This window comes from Malurus melanocephalus, unplaced genomic scaffold (assembly GCF_030028575.1).
Source record: "Malurus melanocephalus ecotype Western Australia unplaced genomic scaffold, MMel_1.1 scaffold_61, whole genome shotgun sequence".
NCBI classification, from domain to species: Eukaryota; Metazoa; Chordata; class Aves; order Passeriformes; family Maluridae; genus Malurus; species Malurus melanocephalus.
Genome location: NW_026623293.1, coordinates 1,945,396 through 1,958,806, shown reverse-complemented (window position 1 = coordinate 1,958,806; position 13,411 = coordinate 1,945,396). Strand labels below are relative to the sequence as shown.

Genomic DNA, 13,411 nt, shown 5'->3' with positions numbered 1-13,411 from the left:
TGTTTTTACTTCTAGCATTTTCATCAAAAGAGGGTTGTTGTTTTGTGCTTGCTTTTCTGAGAGCTAGCTTGTTAAAAATATTTGGGATATGGATGAAAATGCAGCAGGCAAATTGTGCATTTCATAATCCTTCCCAGAACGGTGTCTGCAGCAGAAAATGGTTTGGTGGTATCCAGTGTAGTTTTGTGATCTCACAGTGGTGACAGAGGGACTTGAAGATGAAGATGCCAAGGGACTAAGAGAAAATGGGATATTTTGGGGAGGGGTTCAGCTAGGGACCCTCTCCAGCACAGGAATGCAGCTGGGGCAGCTCCACCACCTGCACTCCTGAGTGCCAGAGGAGCTGACTGTGGCTGAAGGCAGAGTAAATATATCTATGCCTACAAAAGGACTAGTAAGCAGTATTTTTTTTTTTTTTTAGTTAATGGGAACACTTTTAACACAATTAACTAGTGCCACTAAGAGACATAAGTGTGCCTTAATGCAAGAGACATCTAGCAGGATGGCAGGCAGAGTACCTTCTTTCCCAGTGCAGATTCTGTTTGAATTGGAGGATTAGGGCTTTTTGAATTTAAAGGGAGTTGTGGAAAGTGTCTGTATTTATGTAGTTGCCTATATTTGTGTGTGTGTGTGTGTGTATACATACAATTCCATGCTGAAATTCATGGATGGTTTAACAGGAGGGTGGATTTTCACTTGTTAAACTTCAGCCATTTGAAGTTTGATATCTAGTTCATCTGCTTTTSCAGCAGTCCATGTTTGGGTAGGGTAAATTGCCCTGGAGGGTCCTGCCTCTATCTCTTGCCTGTGGAATGAGTGTAGGTGTGTTACCAAAGCTCTGCACCACTGCATGTGAGGACATGAGTCCCACCTCAGGAACTCCTTGACTCCTGTAGCATGTGCTGTCACTATCTTCTTTTTTTTTCTCACTCCTGTCTTTGTTTTAGTCACTGTAAGTCTTTAAAAGCTATTGTAAAAAACCATGTATTTCAAAGTAGGGAGAGTAGTAGTAGTTCCTTCTTCTTTATGAGAGACAAAGCTCCAAGTCTTCTGTTTATTTACAGCCTCCTAAGATTGGAGACAGAGCTACAGTGCTAGGAAAGCCCCACAATAACATTGTGGCCCGAATTCTCAGTATTTCTTTAGCCCAAGAAACACAGCAGGAGTAGGTTATTAACTTGGTAATTCACATGACTTTGTTCATGGTCATGGCATTCTTTGTCTTCTTGTATGGGTTTAATTCTCCTGAGTATTTCATAAAAGGACTTTTTTATTCCCAATGAGATAAAATTTCCTTTTCTAGTCTTGCCACACTGCTTTACATATGTGTGAGGTACAGTTTCCTCTTTCCAGTGTCTCTACTATACTGGTTTTATTTTTACAACCTGCAGCCTTCAGCTTGTCCCATTTCAGCTCCCATGGCTTCTCCTCACAATTGCAGGCATGAAAAGAAAGTTGGAACAGGGCCTAATCATTTATCTTAATATAATTTGGTTTARTATTCTGACCTGGGGAAAGATTGCTGGTCTTCCTGGGATTGTGGTGATCCCAGTGTTTTTGAAGCACAAGTAGAAAGGAAAAGTCAACATCCCAAAAGTTATGGAGCCTCAGCTGATGGCTAATAAAGCRTAACAACTCCATTGGCTCCAGTAAATTATTTAGTATGTACTGTCAGCTTGTATTTTGAAAAAAAAAAGCCCCACTAAGTCACATGTCTTCTGTACATCCTTTCTTTCAAAAAATACCCATAAGCAAGAGTCAAAATATACCTGCATTGACACGCCCTGTCAGTTATGCWTGGCCAGCAACTCTGGGCATTGTGTGTTCAATGTATGGCTCAAGGCACGTGAGAAGATTGTGTAGAGTTAAAGGCTGTACTGTACATCTGTGCAGGGTGACACTATTTAGGAATATATAGAAAATTTGGCATCCCTTTCTTATCCTGACTTACAAAGGTTAGGTTTTTAACATAATTTTCTTGCAGTGTACTTCAGAGGGGAAGAGAATTGCTTTGGCTCAATGTAATGTAAACAGGATGCAGCAAAAGTGCTTTAGCAAACCCTTTTTTACAAACTGATTAAAAACTTGCTCTGCTGATACAAGAGCTGGTCGTGTTGCTGTTCTCTCGAGGGAGTGTCCCACTTACTGTAGSTGCCAGGTTGTGGTGAGAGGGAATGGAGGGGAGGGAGCTTCAGCTTTCCAGTGAAAGGCACTGGAAAGGTACATGTCCAGGAGCATAACAGGTCAGRGGTAAGAGGCCCTTCCCCTTTTCCTTCTTCCCCCCTTCACAATTGCTCCAGCCATTCCTGCCAGGATGGGGMTTGAAGCCTCAGCTGCTTAAGCTCTCTTCAGCTTAATGAACTTAATGAACTTTAAGTTCAGTTGTTGCCTGGGGATGCTGAGAGCATTTTCTTGGAGCAAAGTTCCAAGTCTGTGAAATGATGGTGAGAAGCAGCATTAGGCCATGAATTGAGAGGGTTTGGTCGTAGCTCCCTCTAGTGCATGCATGTAGGCAGAGATACGTAAAATGTCCTGCTTAAAACACTAATACAGTCTTTGTGTGTAAATATATACTTCAGAGATCTTTAATAAAGCTTTTTATTGTTGTTCCCTTAGCTAGTGGACTAGCAGTACTCAAACARGCATGGAAACTGTTACCTGCTCAGCGTCACTCACAGGTAGAGTCACAAAATCATTTAGGTTGGAAAAACCTCTAAGATCCCTCAAGTCCAACTGTTAACTGAGGACTGCCAAGTTCACCACTAAACCATGCCCCCAAGTGCAGCAGCTACACATCTTTTAAATACCACCAGGGATGGTGACTGCTCTGGGCAGTCTGTTCTAGTGTTTGACAACCCTTTCCATGAAGAAATGTTTTCTAATATACAATCTAAACCTCCCCTGGTGCAACTTGAGACCATTTTCTTTCATCCATCACTTGTTACGTGAGGGAAGAGACCAATCCATACCTTGGTACAACATCTTTTCAGGTAGTTGTAGAGGGAAAAAGCAATATTTATTGATTATTTTTTAGGCTAAGAATATGCAGTGCTGTAATTTCAGGATTATACAAAAGTCATAGATCTTAAATTATTTTGGAAGTTTGTTTCTCTTCTTGTTTTGCTGTTTGATTTATGAGAAAATACAGCATTAGAAACTTGGGGAAAGATTAGATAGAGCCTGCTTGTAGGTGATGATGTTCATTTTAATAGGAATGCAGAAAAATGTGACTTCTTCCACCCTGCATGCCAAAGAGGATTTAACAGAGGACTATTTATCCTGACATTATTTAAGAGAAATGTTATTCTGAATTTTGGGGACGAAGTTCCATTTTGAGTAATGGCAAACACCTGCTTGTGGGGGGGTTTCAATTTCTAAGTTAGAAAGCCTAACTGCTGTTCTATTTATGTCTTGATGAGTCCTACAAGGACTAGGAGGTTAGAACTCAGCCCAAAATCAAGACGCTTAAGTGTTGGTTTCAAAGTATGGGTGTCTACATGCAAGATACAAGTTTACTTACCTACTGTATCCTCCAAAGTTTATCAGCCCAGTCAGATGAAGTCTGGAGAGTAGTCTGGCTTGTCCTTCAAAAGTCTCACAGGGCTTGGTTCAGTTGCCTAAACATGTGTCTAGTGACGTTCGAGATTGTCCCGAGATAACCGTGGATGTCTGGGTTACCCAAGACTTTTTCACAGGCTTGGCAGATGCAATCCAGGACATACAGACAAACCTGCACACTTCTGAACTGGCAGCTGGACGATAGGCCAGAGACCTTAGCCCAAGTGGTGCTAAAAGCCTGGTGAGCAAATGAGCCAAGCATGCACTTGGTGATCACAGGAAGGGATCTCCCAGCTTTGTTGGCTCTTTGACTGTGTTGTGTCATCTCAATGAGCGTGTGGGGGTTAAGAGACCAGCATTTGTGTCCTGTTCTGTGTCCTCAAGCTCAGTGAGTGTCTCCCTAGCTCCCAATTGTTRGAGGATAATTACCAAATTCCAAACAATTCCAAGTGATGTGAGTCTTGCTCACATACATTAGTTGGGAACAGTAYATGGCTTTAGTTTTTGTAGCAATGAAAATTGGTAGAGACACAGTATAAAAATAGCATTACAGAGAATGCTGCATAAAGATGTTATTTAGTGACAACATTATTCCACTGTTATATGACCTTTTACCAAGAAGGAAATATTAAAGAATGATCCAAAAGAAAAATTAAATACTTAGAGGCTTTGTCTGAAAAGAAATATAAGATTCAACAGGCTCATGCTAAGGCTTGTGATTATCTGGCACAGCTGCTTTAAATTATGCATCAGCRTTCACACTGAATTAGGTGGCAATTATGCAGATATTAATTATGAAATCATTCAGTAGCCTTCAGTTCTGTCAAAATCTGTTAGAATACAATGAAGCGAAAATAAAATAGTTATGTTTGAGTGTCACAAACAAAAGGACAATTAAAATATTTGCCCCAAAATACAAAAATTAGTTAACACATTGTAAAATACAAACATGCCAAACTTTTGGGATTTGGGACATCATGTATGGTGGCTCCCTCAGGAGGGAGCAGAGCTGGGACATGCAGCAACAGAGCCTGTCCTTGCCAAGGTGCCCACAAAGGCAGCACCACTGCCAAGGGAGGCAGATTCCTCTTAGACTGGAACATCATGACAAGCTGATCTCCCCTTCTGCAAAAGCAGGGGTGCCAGTTGCTCCCTCTTGCAAATATTCCATGGTGTCCCCCGAARGGCTTCCTCTCCAGTCCTCTAACTCCAGGAGGCATTGTGGCAGGGCAGAGAGCTGTCCACAGTGCTCCTGACAAGGCTTTTACTGTCTCACGTTCCCTTTCTTCTTCATGGAAACCTGCTCTACTTGTAAACAGGGAGAAGAGTGGCAATATACTGAGAAAATTAATGGAAAATCTGGTAAATAGTAGGAAATGGACCTTTTTGTTGTTGAAAAGCAAGCTTTTGAGAAAGAAGATGGGAAGGAGAAACAAATGTTATTCACATCCTTAGTGCCAGCATACAAGAATATTACAAATAAGAGCCTATGCAAAATTCATGTTAGTGATTTGAAAACCTTTAATTGCGGTTTCTGAGGGAATGAGGGGAAAGGTAGGAAAGCACTTCTGCTGGGAATAATGAGTATCTAAACAATTTTTGTCTTTTTTTTTTTTAACTGAATGTTTTGGTCTAAAAATTCCATAARGCTCCAAGTTAAATGCTCCTATAGAAAACAACAGAAAGAACAATTTGGAARTGTCCAGAAAAGGAGACAGAGGAACAAGTTCCATCCTCAGACACATTATCAGAGGGAGTGCTTGCAGGGAGTCAGGAGGCAGAACAGTGTTGGGCATCTGGCAAGCCCATCTATGGGGCACCTGGGATRCAGGACTGCCTTTTACCTGCACCAGGCTGGAAAAACAAACCTAAGTGACCCTTGATCATGAAAAGTCATTTCTCTAGAGAAGGTATTTAAATAGCAAGAGCTTGTCACAGGAGGAAAGGCAAAYTTAAACTGCTTCCTTCTTCTTTCATAATACACACATAAGAATCACAAGACTCACCTCACTCAAGTTATCTTGTCTGACACTGCGTTACAGGAAAGTGGCTGTGACTCGCAGACTCAAGGAGTGTGAGCTTCCAACCTTAAAGCCCACAGCAAATCTTGAGCAGTGTCAAGAAAAGAACGTTTGAATTGCCTTGAAACAACTGGTGTTACAGAATATGTGGCAAAACTGTTTCCTAAGGCACCAAAGAACCAAAGCCAAAATATTACCCTGGAAAATGTAAAGGAAACCTATTTTAGTGTCATGCTAACCCAACTCTTTGTTTTGATAATATTTTTGGCCTCTTAAGTCTGTAGATGACAAAAACTTCCAGCAGCTTATATACAGAATTTTAGATTACATGCTTATATACAGGAAGCCAGTGGGGAAAAATGAAAAATCTGTTCTGTTTTGGGGTTTTTTTTTAGAAATTCTCACCTACATACCCCTCTCCCCTGTAAAGGACTAAAACCTGACTTCCCCTGATATCCTGCTAGATGGCAGTGTCACACAACATCAGCAGTAAGCAAAGGCTTCGTTCTTTTATATAACGAAAATCAAAACAGATTTCCCTTTCCTGTTAYAGAAATTTAAAGAAAAAGTTGATGTTTGATATGATAACTTCATTTTGTGTTCTCGCTTTCACTTATTTAATAACTTTGACAAGTGGAGTGAAAGTCTTTTGGGGCAAATATTTGTTACTRAAACACAGGAAATTTTTTCTGAAGTCCACTAATTTTGTAGGCATTTGGGGCAAAATTAGTTTGTTTCCTGATGTGTACACATGCTCATGTGAGTCTGAGTTTTTTTATCATAAAATTTTAACAACACAGAGTAGTGCAGATCTCCAGATGTCCTTGTCTGGGATTCTGCCCTTTAAAATAATTTCAACTGGACATCTCTAGGTGTTCCAACGATTTTCCCTTGAATTAAAGAAGGGATCTTGCTGTATGATTTATTGCCTACTAGAAATGCCTGTCTTTGGCTTTGAGTCTGGAGGAGGCTGCCCGTGTAACTGCAGTGGGAACATCTATATTTTTGTTGATTGTATCTGTCGTGACTTTCAGCTGGACACAGAAATTTGCTAACTTGCCTGACTTCATTTTTGGTGCAATATTACCTGCAATGACACACACTAGTATGTGTGTCTGTTTATGTGAGAGTAATCAGATAAAAAGAAAATTAAGGAAGTGGTAAGTAGTCAAAAGTCATGAAGGTTAAGACTTCCTCAGTGAAGTTGTAAGGATAGTGAGTTTTATAACATTGACACAAGTGTTTTATGAACTGAGACAAGGTCTTATGAGTAATCTTGATGAACATAAATTTGGTACTTTTCTGTGTTTGAGTTAACTTCTGGATATTGTCCCTAGCTTTGAAGTGAGTCTGAACTGGATCATCAGGTTTTGGGAGAGGAAGGGTTTCAGAGTGGGGAGAGATGCTGAGGAGCCTGCARAAGTGCTGGCTGTGCTCTGTGTGCAGGGGTGCCTTCGCCTAAACGGGATGCTGTATGTGTAGTGGCAGCCTCATCTTACATGATATGGGCATGCTTGGTGTCTAAAAGGAAAATGTAAAGCAGGTTTTGTTAAAAAAAAATGCTAAGTGAGGATGGCAGGGTTGGAGAAGTAACASCCCTGCAAGAGGAATATGGGCACTTGCACAGATAATGCACAACTTGTGCTTGGYTTTCACTCATTTGTGCTCTCAGTTGCTCTGTGCAAACCTATTCTGGCTGTTTCTAAAATTCAAGACGAGGAGGAAAATTGCCTAAAAGTAGGAAGTGAACAACACAGATGATTGCAGTAGCTCAGACCTCCTGGAAGGTAAAATTGAGTGGCTATCCAAAACAGTCACTGTATGGGTGCTCCTAAAATAACACAGCAGTGGTTTTCTCACTTGTATATAGTCTGTCTGCTGCCTCTGCRATGAGTTAAAAATAGATTTTGGTAGAATATATTAGAGTATGTTATGATCAATTTTTAGCACTGCATTATTTATTACTTTAAAGAAGAATAAATAAAGCCAGATTGCTTTCATTTCTGTACCAACTAATCCTCTGTTTCTCCGAGTGAGTAAATACTTATTAAGTTGAGCTTAAATATTGTACATTATTACTTGAGTAAATACCTCTTGAAGCTCATAAGCAAGCTGAGGAGTTGGCAGCACAARTGGCTTTGGTCTCTTCTTCCAGGACCTTGTGACAATTAAATGAGAAATATGATTCTGCTGAACCCTTGAGCCCTTTGGGATCCCATAATTGCCTTGAACTGTTTTTTTAGACCATCATGAAGAGCTGGATTCAGGCAAGGTCTTTGTCAGCTTTATGACACCCTGATGGCCAACAGCTTGTGCCTGATGGAATGAAAACATGTGAGCAGATGTGTCCACTTCAGCGTGGACATCTGACCCTCAGCATTTCCAGAGGCATATTGTCAACATACGGGACAKGCAGAACTGGGAACACTCAAGATTTGGGGAAGAAAAAGAGAGCAGGGCACCAGAATTACCATGTGAGGGAGTGGGCCATGAGAAAGGCAAGGAAAGGACCTCCAGCCCTCAGGATGCCCCGTATTAGGCACTGGATGGGCAGGCAGCCATCTGTGGCCCAGACATCTCACCCATTATGAACAAATCAGAGGTCGCCTTACTGATGAGCAAAGTAGACCAAATCCCAAAGATATATTGGGGTTGCACTGGATTAATAGAGAAGCAATGAGATAAAATCCTCCTCCAGCCCTGGACTGAGGAGAGGACCATGGTTAGTGAAAAAAGCAAAGCACATATACATTAAATTATAATATGCTGGAAATAAGAATGAGGTTTCAAAGGAGAAGGAGTAGCAAAGGAAAAAATCCTTGCATTTAATGCAAGTGAGAGTTGGAACTGGCTCAGCTGTCAGCAGCATTATCCCGTGGGACAATGTTGATGGGAGCCCTGGGTGGGGGAGTGGAATGTTTGGGATGGTGCTCCATGGAATCTGTGGGGAAAAGGAGGTAAAAAAGCCCATCTGTAAGGCTGTGTAAAAATGAAATAAGACCAGGCGTAACTGATACCATAGAGATTATTTTCTGTAAGTATCTGGACATTTACTCTTTTCCCACTTCTAATTAAAAAAAAAAAAAAGTGTTTTTTTGTGAAGAAAAGTAACAAGGCACATACCACAAGAGAACATTCTAAGAGAAAATGAAAAATAAAGACATGGAGGCATTCCCAAAGGCATGGGGAAATATAAATAGTCTTGGCTTCCTTGTCATAGGGAAGAAATACTTGGTGTTATTTTATTTTTAGAAAGAAGGAGAAGTTATGAGACAGCCTGATATGAGCCAGCTGTCTGAAAATATCTGTCATTTTTAATGTATACCCCAGATATATCTGACCAGTCTGCTACTTGTGTGAAAAGCATGAAAACAGAAAATGTCACTGTGGAAGGATTCATCTGTCCTGACACAGGTGTCCAAAAGTTAAATACCTTGGTGCAAATGGTTCACCACRGACTCTTTCATTTGGTAGAGGGGGAAAAAGCATCATGGGTTGATAATCTGTCTCATGCTAAAGTAAGTTGCTTGTGGTAGCCTAGGAAGATGTAAAATGGGTGACTGGCTGAGGCATTCATGTCTAAAATCCTCTGCGAYAAATCTTGTTTACAAGAAACTCCTATTACTACATTGCTTTCAAAATGGAAGGCTGAGCAGACCAGAATGTTTGCTATGTATGAGTTAATTTTTGGAGGGGTACGTGCCTTGCAGTGTAGAGATAAAATATATTCTTAACATCTCCTTAAAATATATTAGGGGTTATAGAGCACGCTGTGTTTTGGAGTAATGATTTCAAAACTTMTGAAAAAGAAACATGTCAGAGGTAGATGCAAAGTCATGTTTTCCAGCTGATCCACTGTGACAGGTCTTTAGTTGAACAAGAGTTCATGTACACTGAATTCATGCAGAATGGTAAATTTTCCGTATTCATCATTGTGTAATAAATCTGGAACTGGAAAATGAATTTAACTCAGAGACTGTAAAGAAGCTTTCTGAACTGTAGCTTAAAATCAGAGAATCTCAAGCCAAACAGTGTTCTTGTAATTCCTAGAATTCTTGATTCCCTGTAATTTGGCCAATTCCATGAACTGTATCAAGTAAAGCAGTAATCAGGATGTCAGAATAGAGTTCACAAAGATGGAATTTCCACTTTAATTTCAAAGACTTTCAATTTKACTTTTTTAAGTCTTGAGACAACTGATCACAGATGCCTTTCCAGATCTCAGGAACTCCCAAATTGGTTTATCTGCACTGGTAGCTGGTGAGAAGCTGAAACCATTGGCAGTAACATCTCTGTTGGTTGTCATTCCCCTGGATGACACTGCAAAACTGTATCACCCTTATGAGCAACCCTATCTGAATTTCAGGATGTTCTGTGTTGCACAAGGGGTTAATGACCACTGTGATCACTCAGAGGTCCGGAAGGTAAAGGTCTAAAAGAGCCATGCCCTGTTAGGAAAGAAAGTCTTGACATTTAGGAGCTGGAAATGTTACCTCTAAAGAGCTGGAAAATTTTGAGGAGCGAATTTAGAGAGTAGTTTGCAGAAATTTAGGTTCACTGTTAGTTTCAGTGAGGTCTGCTAACTATCACTGGCACAGTTTGAGTGATTTTAGTCTAAAGGGTAGCCAGCTTTCTGCTACTTCAAACAGGTACCAAGCAAGAAGGCAATGGAGAGGGTACTTTTATCTGTGATCATCTCCAAAAAATGCCCTTTTCTGCTATTAAATCTTCTGTGAATTACTAGAYACTCCAAGTGCCAGGCCATTCTGCTTATGCTGGAAATAGTCTTCTTACTAGATCTCTTACTGCAGCAGCAGAAGGTATGTTTTCTGGCATATCTGTATCCACCCCTGTGGATCTTATCCATACACAGCATGAGGAAATGCTTTCCCATGCTTGACCTGCAGACCTTTTTACATGGGACATTGCACAGTCGCTATACAATCTTGTTTTTTAGGGTTTTTTTTAGATATATACTGTGGTGAAAGTGTCATGGCATTATATCCTGTCGCTGTGATGTATAATAGTACCAGAGCAAAYACGACAAGTCATATATATGTGCATTTGAGATGTAACTCTTCAAAGAGTAGTGAACATGAAGGTGGCTGGACCTATTTATGAGTTGTGAGGGAGTGCAGACTCTGTAGTAAGAGTTCCTTCCCCAGCACAGCTCCTCCTTTTTCAGCATGCAAGTGATGGAGCAATTAGCAGCGATGCAGACTTAGATAACCTCTGTCTTCCATCACAGCTTATTACTTCATTTGTAGATTAAACAGGAGAGGTTCACAGTGTGTTTTCCATGTAAAGTAGTTTAGCATTTTATGTTTCTCTGTCAGACACAGTGAAAAAAAAAAACAGTGGCAGAAGCTGATGCCTGTGTATGTAGYTGCAGCAGAGTTGTGATATCTTTTGAGAAATAGGGTGTGAACATATAATTAAAGACTAYGGGAGATATTTTACACTTTGTGGCTAAGGTTAAAAACGAAATGTAGCTCCTCAGTTCTGCGACTCTGCACTGGAAAAGCTTGTTCTGAAGGAGAGACTTGAGGGTTTTTTCCTAGGAGGACTCCTACGTGTACTAGAAATAGCTGGGTGCAACATGCCCTAGTTCTGGCCACTGTGCGAGGGGTGGCACGTCGAGGATGATGGGGTGGGAACAARCCAGCTCCACAGCCACTGGCAGCAGAAACATGGCAGTAAGAGCTCCAGTTGCTCCTCTGGCACCTGCAAGCCATAAACAGGACATGCTTGCACAGAAAAGGAAAGTGTTTATATTGTCTTCGCTGTTTTCCTGAGTTTTGACAGGAGGAGAGAAAAGGCAGGAATAGGGACACAGCAGTGAAGTCCTTACCTTGGGCTTTGCCACTCACCAGGGCAGGGAAGGGGTGGGGTCCTTGCTCTTTCACATTGCCCATGATCCCTCTGTCCTGCCTGGCACACAGCAGGATGAGTGGCCCTTGTGTTGATCATAATGCCAGGAACAGTCCTACCATTTTCCCAAGAAACAGCCTGAGATTGGGCCCTTTGCCTTCTCTGTCACACATTTTGGGGAAATTGTGAACACCAGTCTTGTGGGACTGTTAGACCAAGGAAATCTTGGTACAAGGGGCAGTTATCCATCTCCCTGTACTGTGAGAAAAAAAAGCTATAGGAAAATGCAAGTTTATCCCCTCAAAAGTTGTCAGACTGTAGTCAGCTGCAGTGTCTGAAATTCTGTTTTTTTTACTGAGTAAGTTTCAGGTTATKTCCCATTAAATGAGACCTTAGGATCCTTTAAATACACTTGTGTGATTATGGCTAACCCAGTATAGCTAAAAGCTGCTTTATTAATTACACTGACATGTTGGGTTGTAGTATGCTAAAAATACCAGTGCTGAAAATCTTGGTCATTTCTTATTTTCAGCACAGCTGTGTTCTTTACACATATTGTCAAATCACCCTGCTGGAGCTGGACCAGGGTTATCACAGACAGGGCTTTATTATTTGAGCAAAGGTATTTCTTTGTTATTTCTAAAGGAAACAGAAGATAGGCGATAAGCTAACAAACTCACAATGGGTGGAAGTTCATTAAAAATATATGTCCTTGTTGTGTGCATGATGTATTTAGAYGTTAAGCCCTTTGGAGCAGCAGGTGTTTGTACAGTGTCATTACAATGGGGCCTCACATGTCCCCAGATTTCCAGAGCTGATGGCAATGAAAGGTGGCTTTTTGGCTTGCTGGCAAGTTCAGCAGGGTCAGGGAGACAGTGCTTGCGTACAGAGAGTGAGGCAGTGCAGCTGTGAGGGGCAGTGGGGGCAATGGGCAGGGGATTGGAATGAGCCGAGTGTGTTTCTTTTCAGTGGTCTGTATGTCAGAGGTAGTATGTTGCTGAAGTTACTTCCCAAGCATCTTTATTTTTTTCCCCCCCTTTTAATATAAATATTGCATTAAGCGGTGGTCTAGCTTCATAATACACAAGTAGGTCGAAGTGCTGTCATGACTGCCTTGCATACCCCCTGAAAATACAGCTTAAAAATATGTCGAGTGCCAAATTAAACAGGAAGAGCAGGCAATGCACTCTTAATTCCTTGACTCRTGCTTAAGTCTGGAGCACAGGTTAGCAATGGCATGATAAAATACCACACCCCTGCCTCTTAATATCACTTTCACTGACAGCCATTTCAGGCAGGTGATGGAAATCTGGATCATTTTCCAATACTGTGAGCAGGTGGAGTTGGTTGCTGGGCACATTGTGCATTTAACGTTCACAGTATTGGAAGCACGAGAGTTTGCACCTGTAAAATGATTGCTTCACCCTCCATTTGAGACACCGTGGAGGTAAAGCAGCAAGGTTAGTGACTAAAGTTAGGTGCACAGAGGTACCATTATGGTAATCCCCCTAGATTCCTTGGCATAAGGAAGTGTGACAAAACCTCACARGTTCCTTGATCTGCAGTTAATGTTTTTAGGGAATAAGCAACTGCTAAAAGTGCATTGAAGACACTTTTGCTTTGTGAAAACATCCAGCCCAGTACATCTTTTTGCTTGTTGGTGGCAAGGAGCCCTGTTTCCACTGTTTCCCCTGGYCATTCCTGACTTTCTGGGAGCACAGTGGGAGCTGCAGAGTCACCCCAGGCACGGATGCACTTGRAGCTCCTCCAGGAAGCACAGGGTTTCCATCTCCATGGATAGCCAGGGCACTGTGGGTGCACACCCTGCCTATGGACAGGCCCTGCTTCTGTGGCTTCAGCACTGCCCTCAGCATTTTGACACGCGAAGCAGCCCCTCTGYGTGTTCTCATGCACATGAGGACCTGTGTGGGGGAGAAGATGACCAGGTGTGTGAGACACAA

At 41.5% G+C, this 13,411-nt stretch overlaps 1 protein-coding gene across 7 annotated transcripts in view; it reads left to right on the top strand.

Moving 5' to 3' along the window:
* The window catches only part of MBNL2 (muscleblind like splicing regulator 2), a 106,333-nt gene that overhangs the window by 89,515 nt on the left and 3,407 nt on the right, over positions 1–13,411 (top strand). The gene's annotated exons all lie outside the window — the stretch shown is intronic.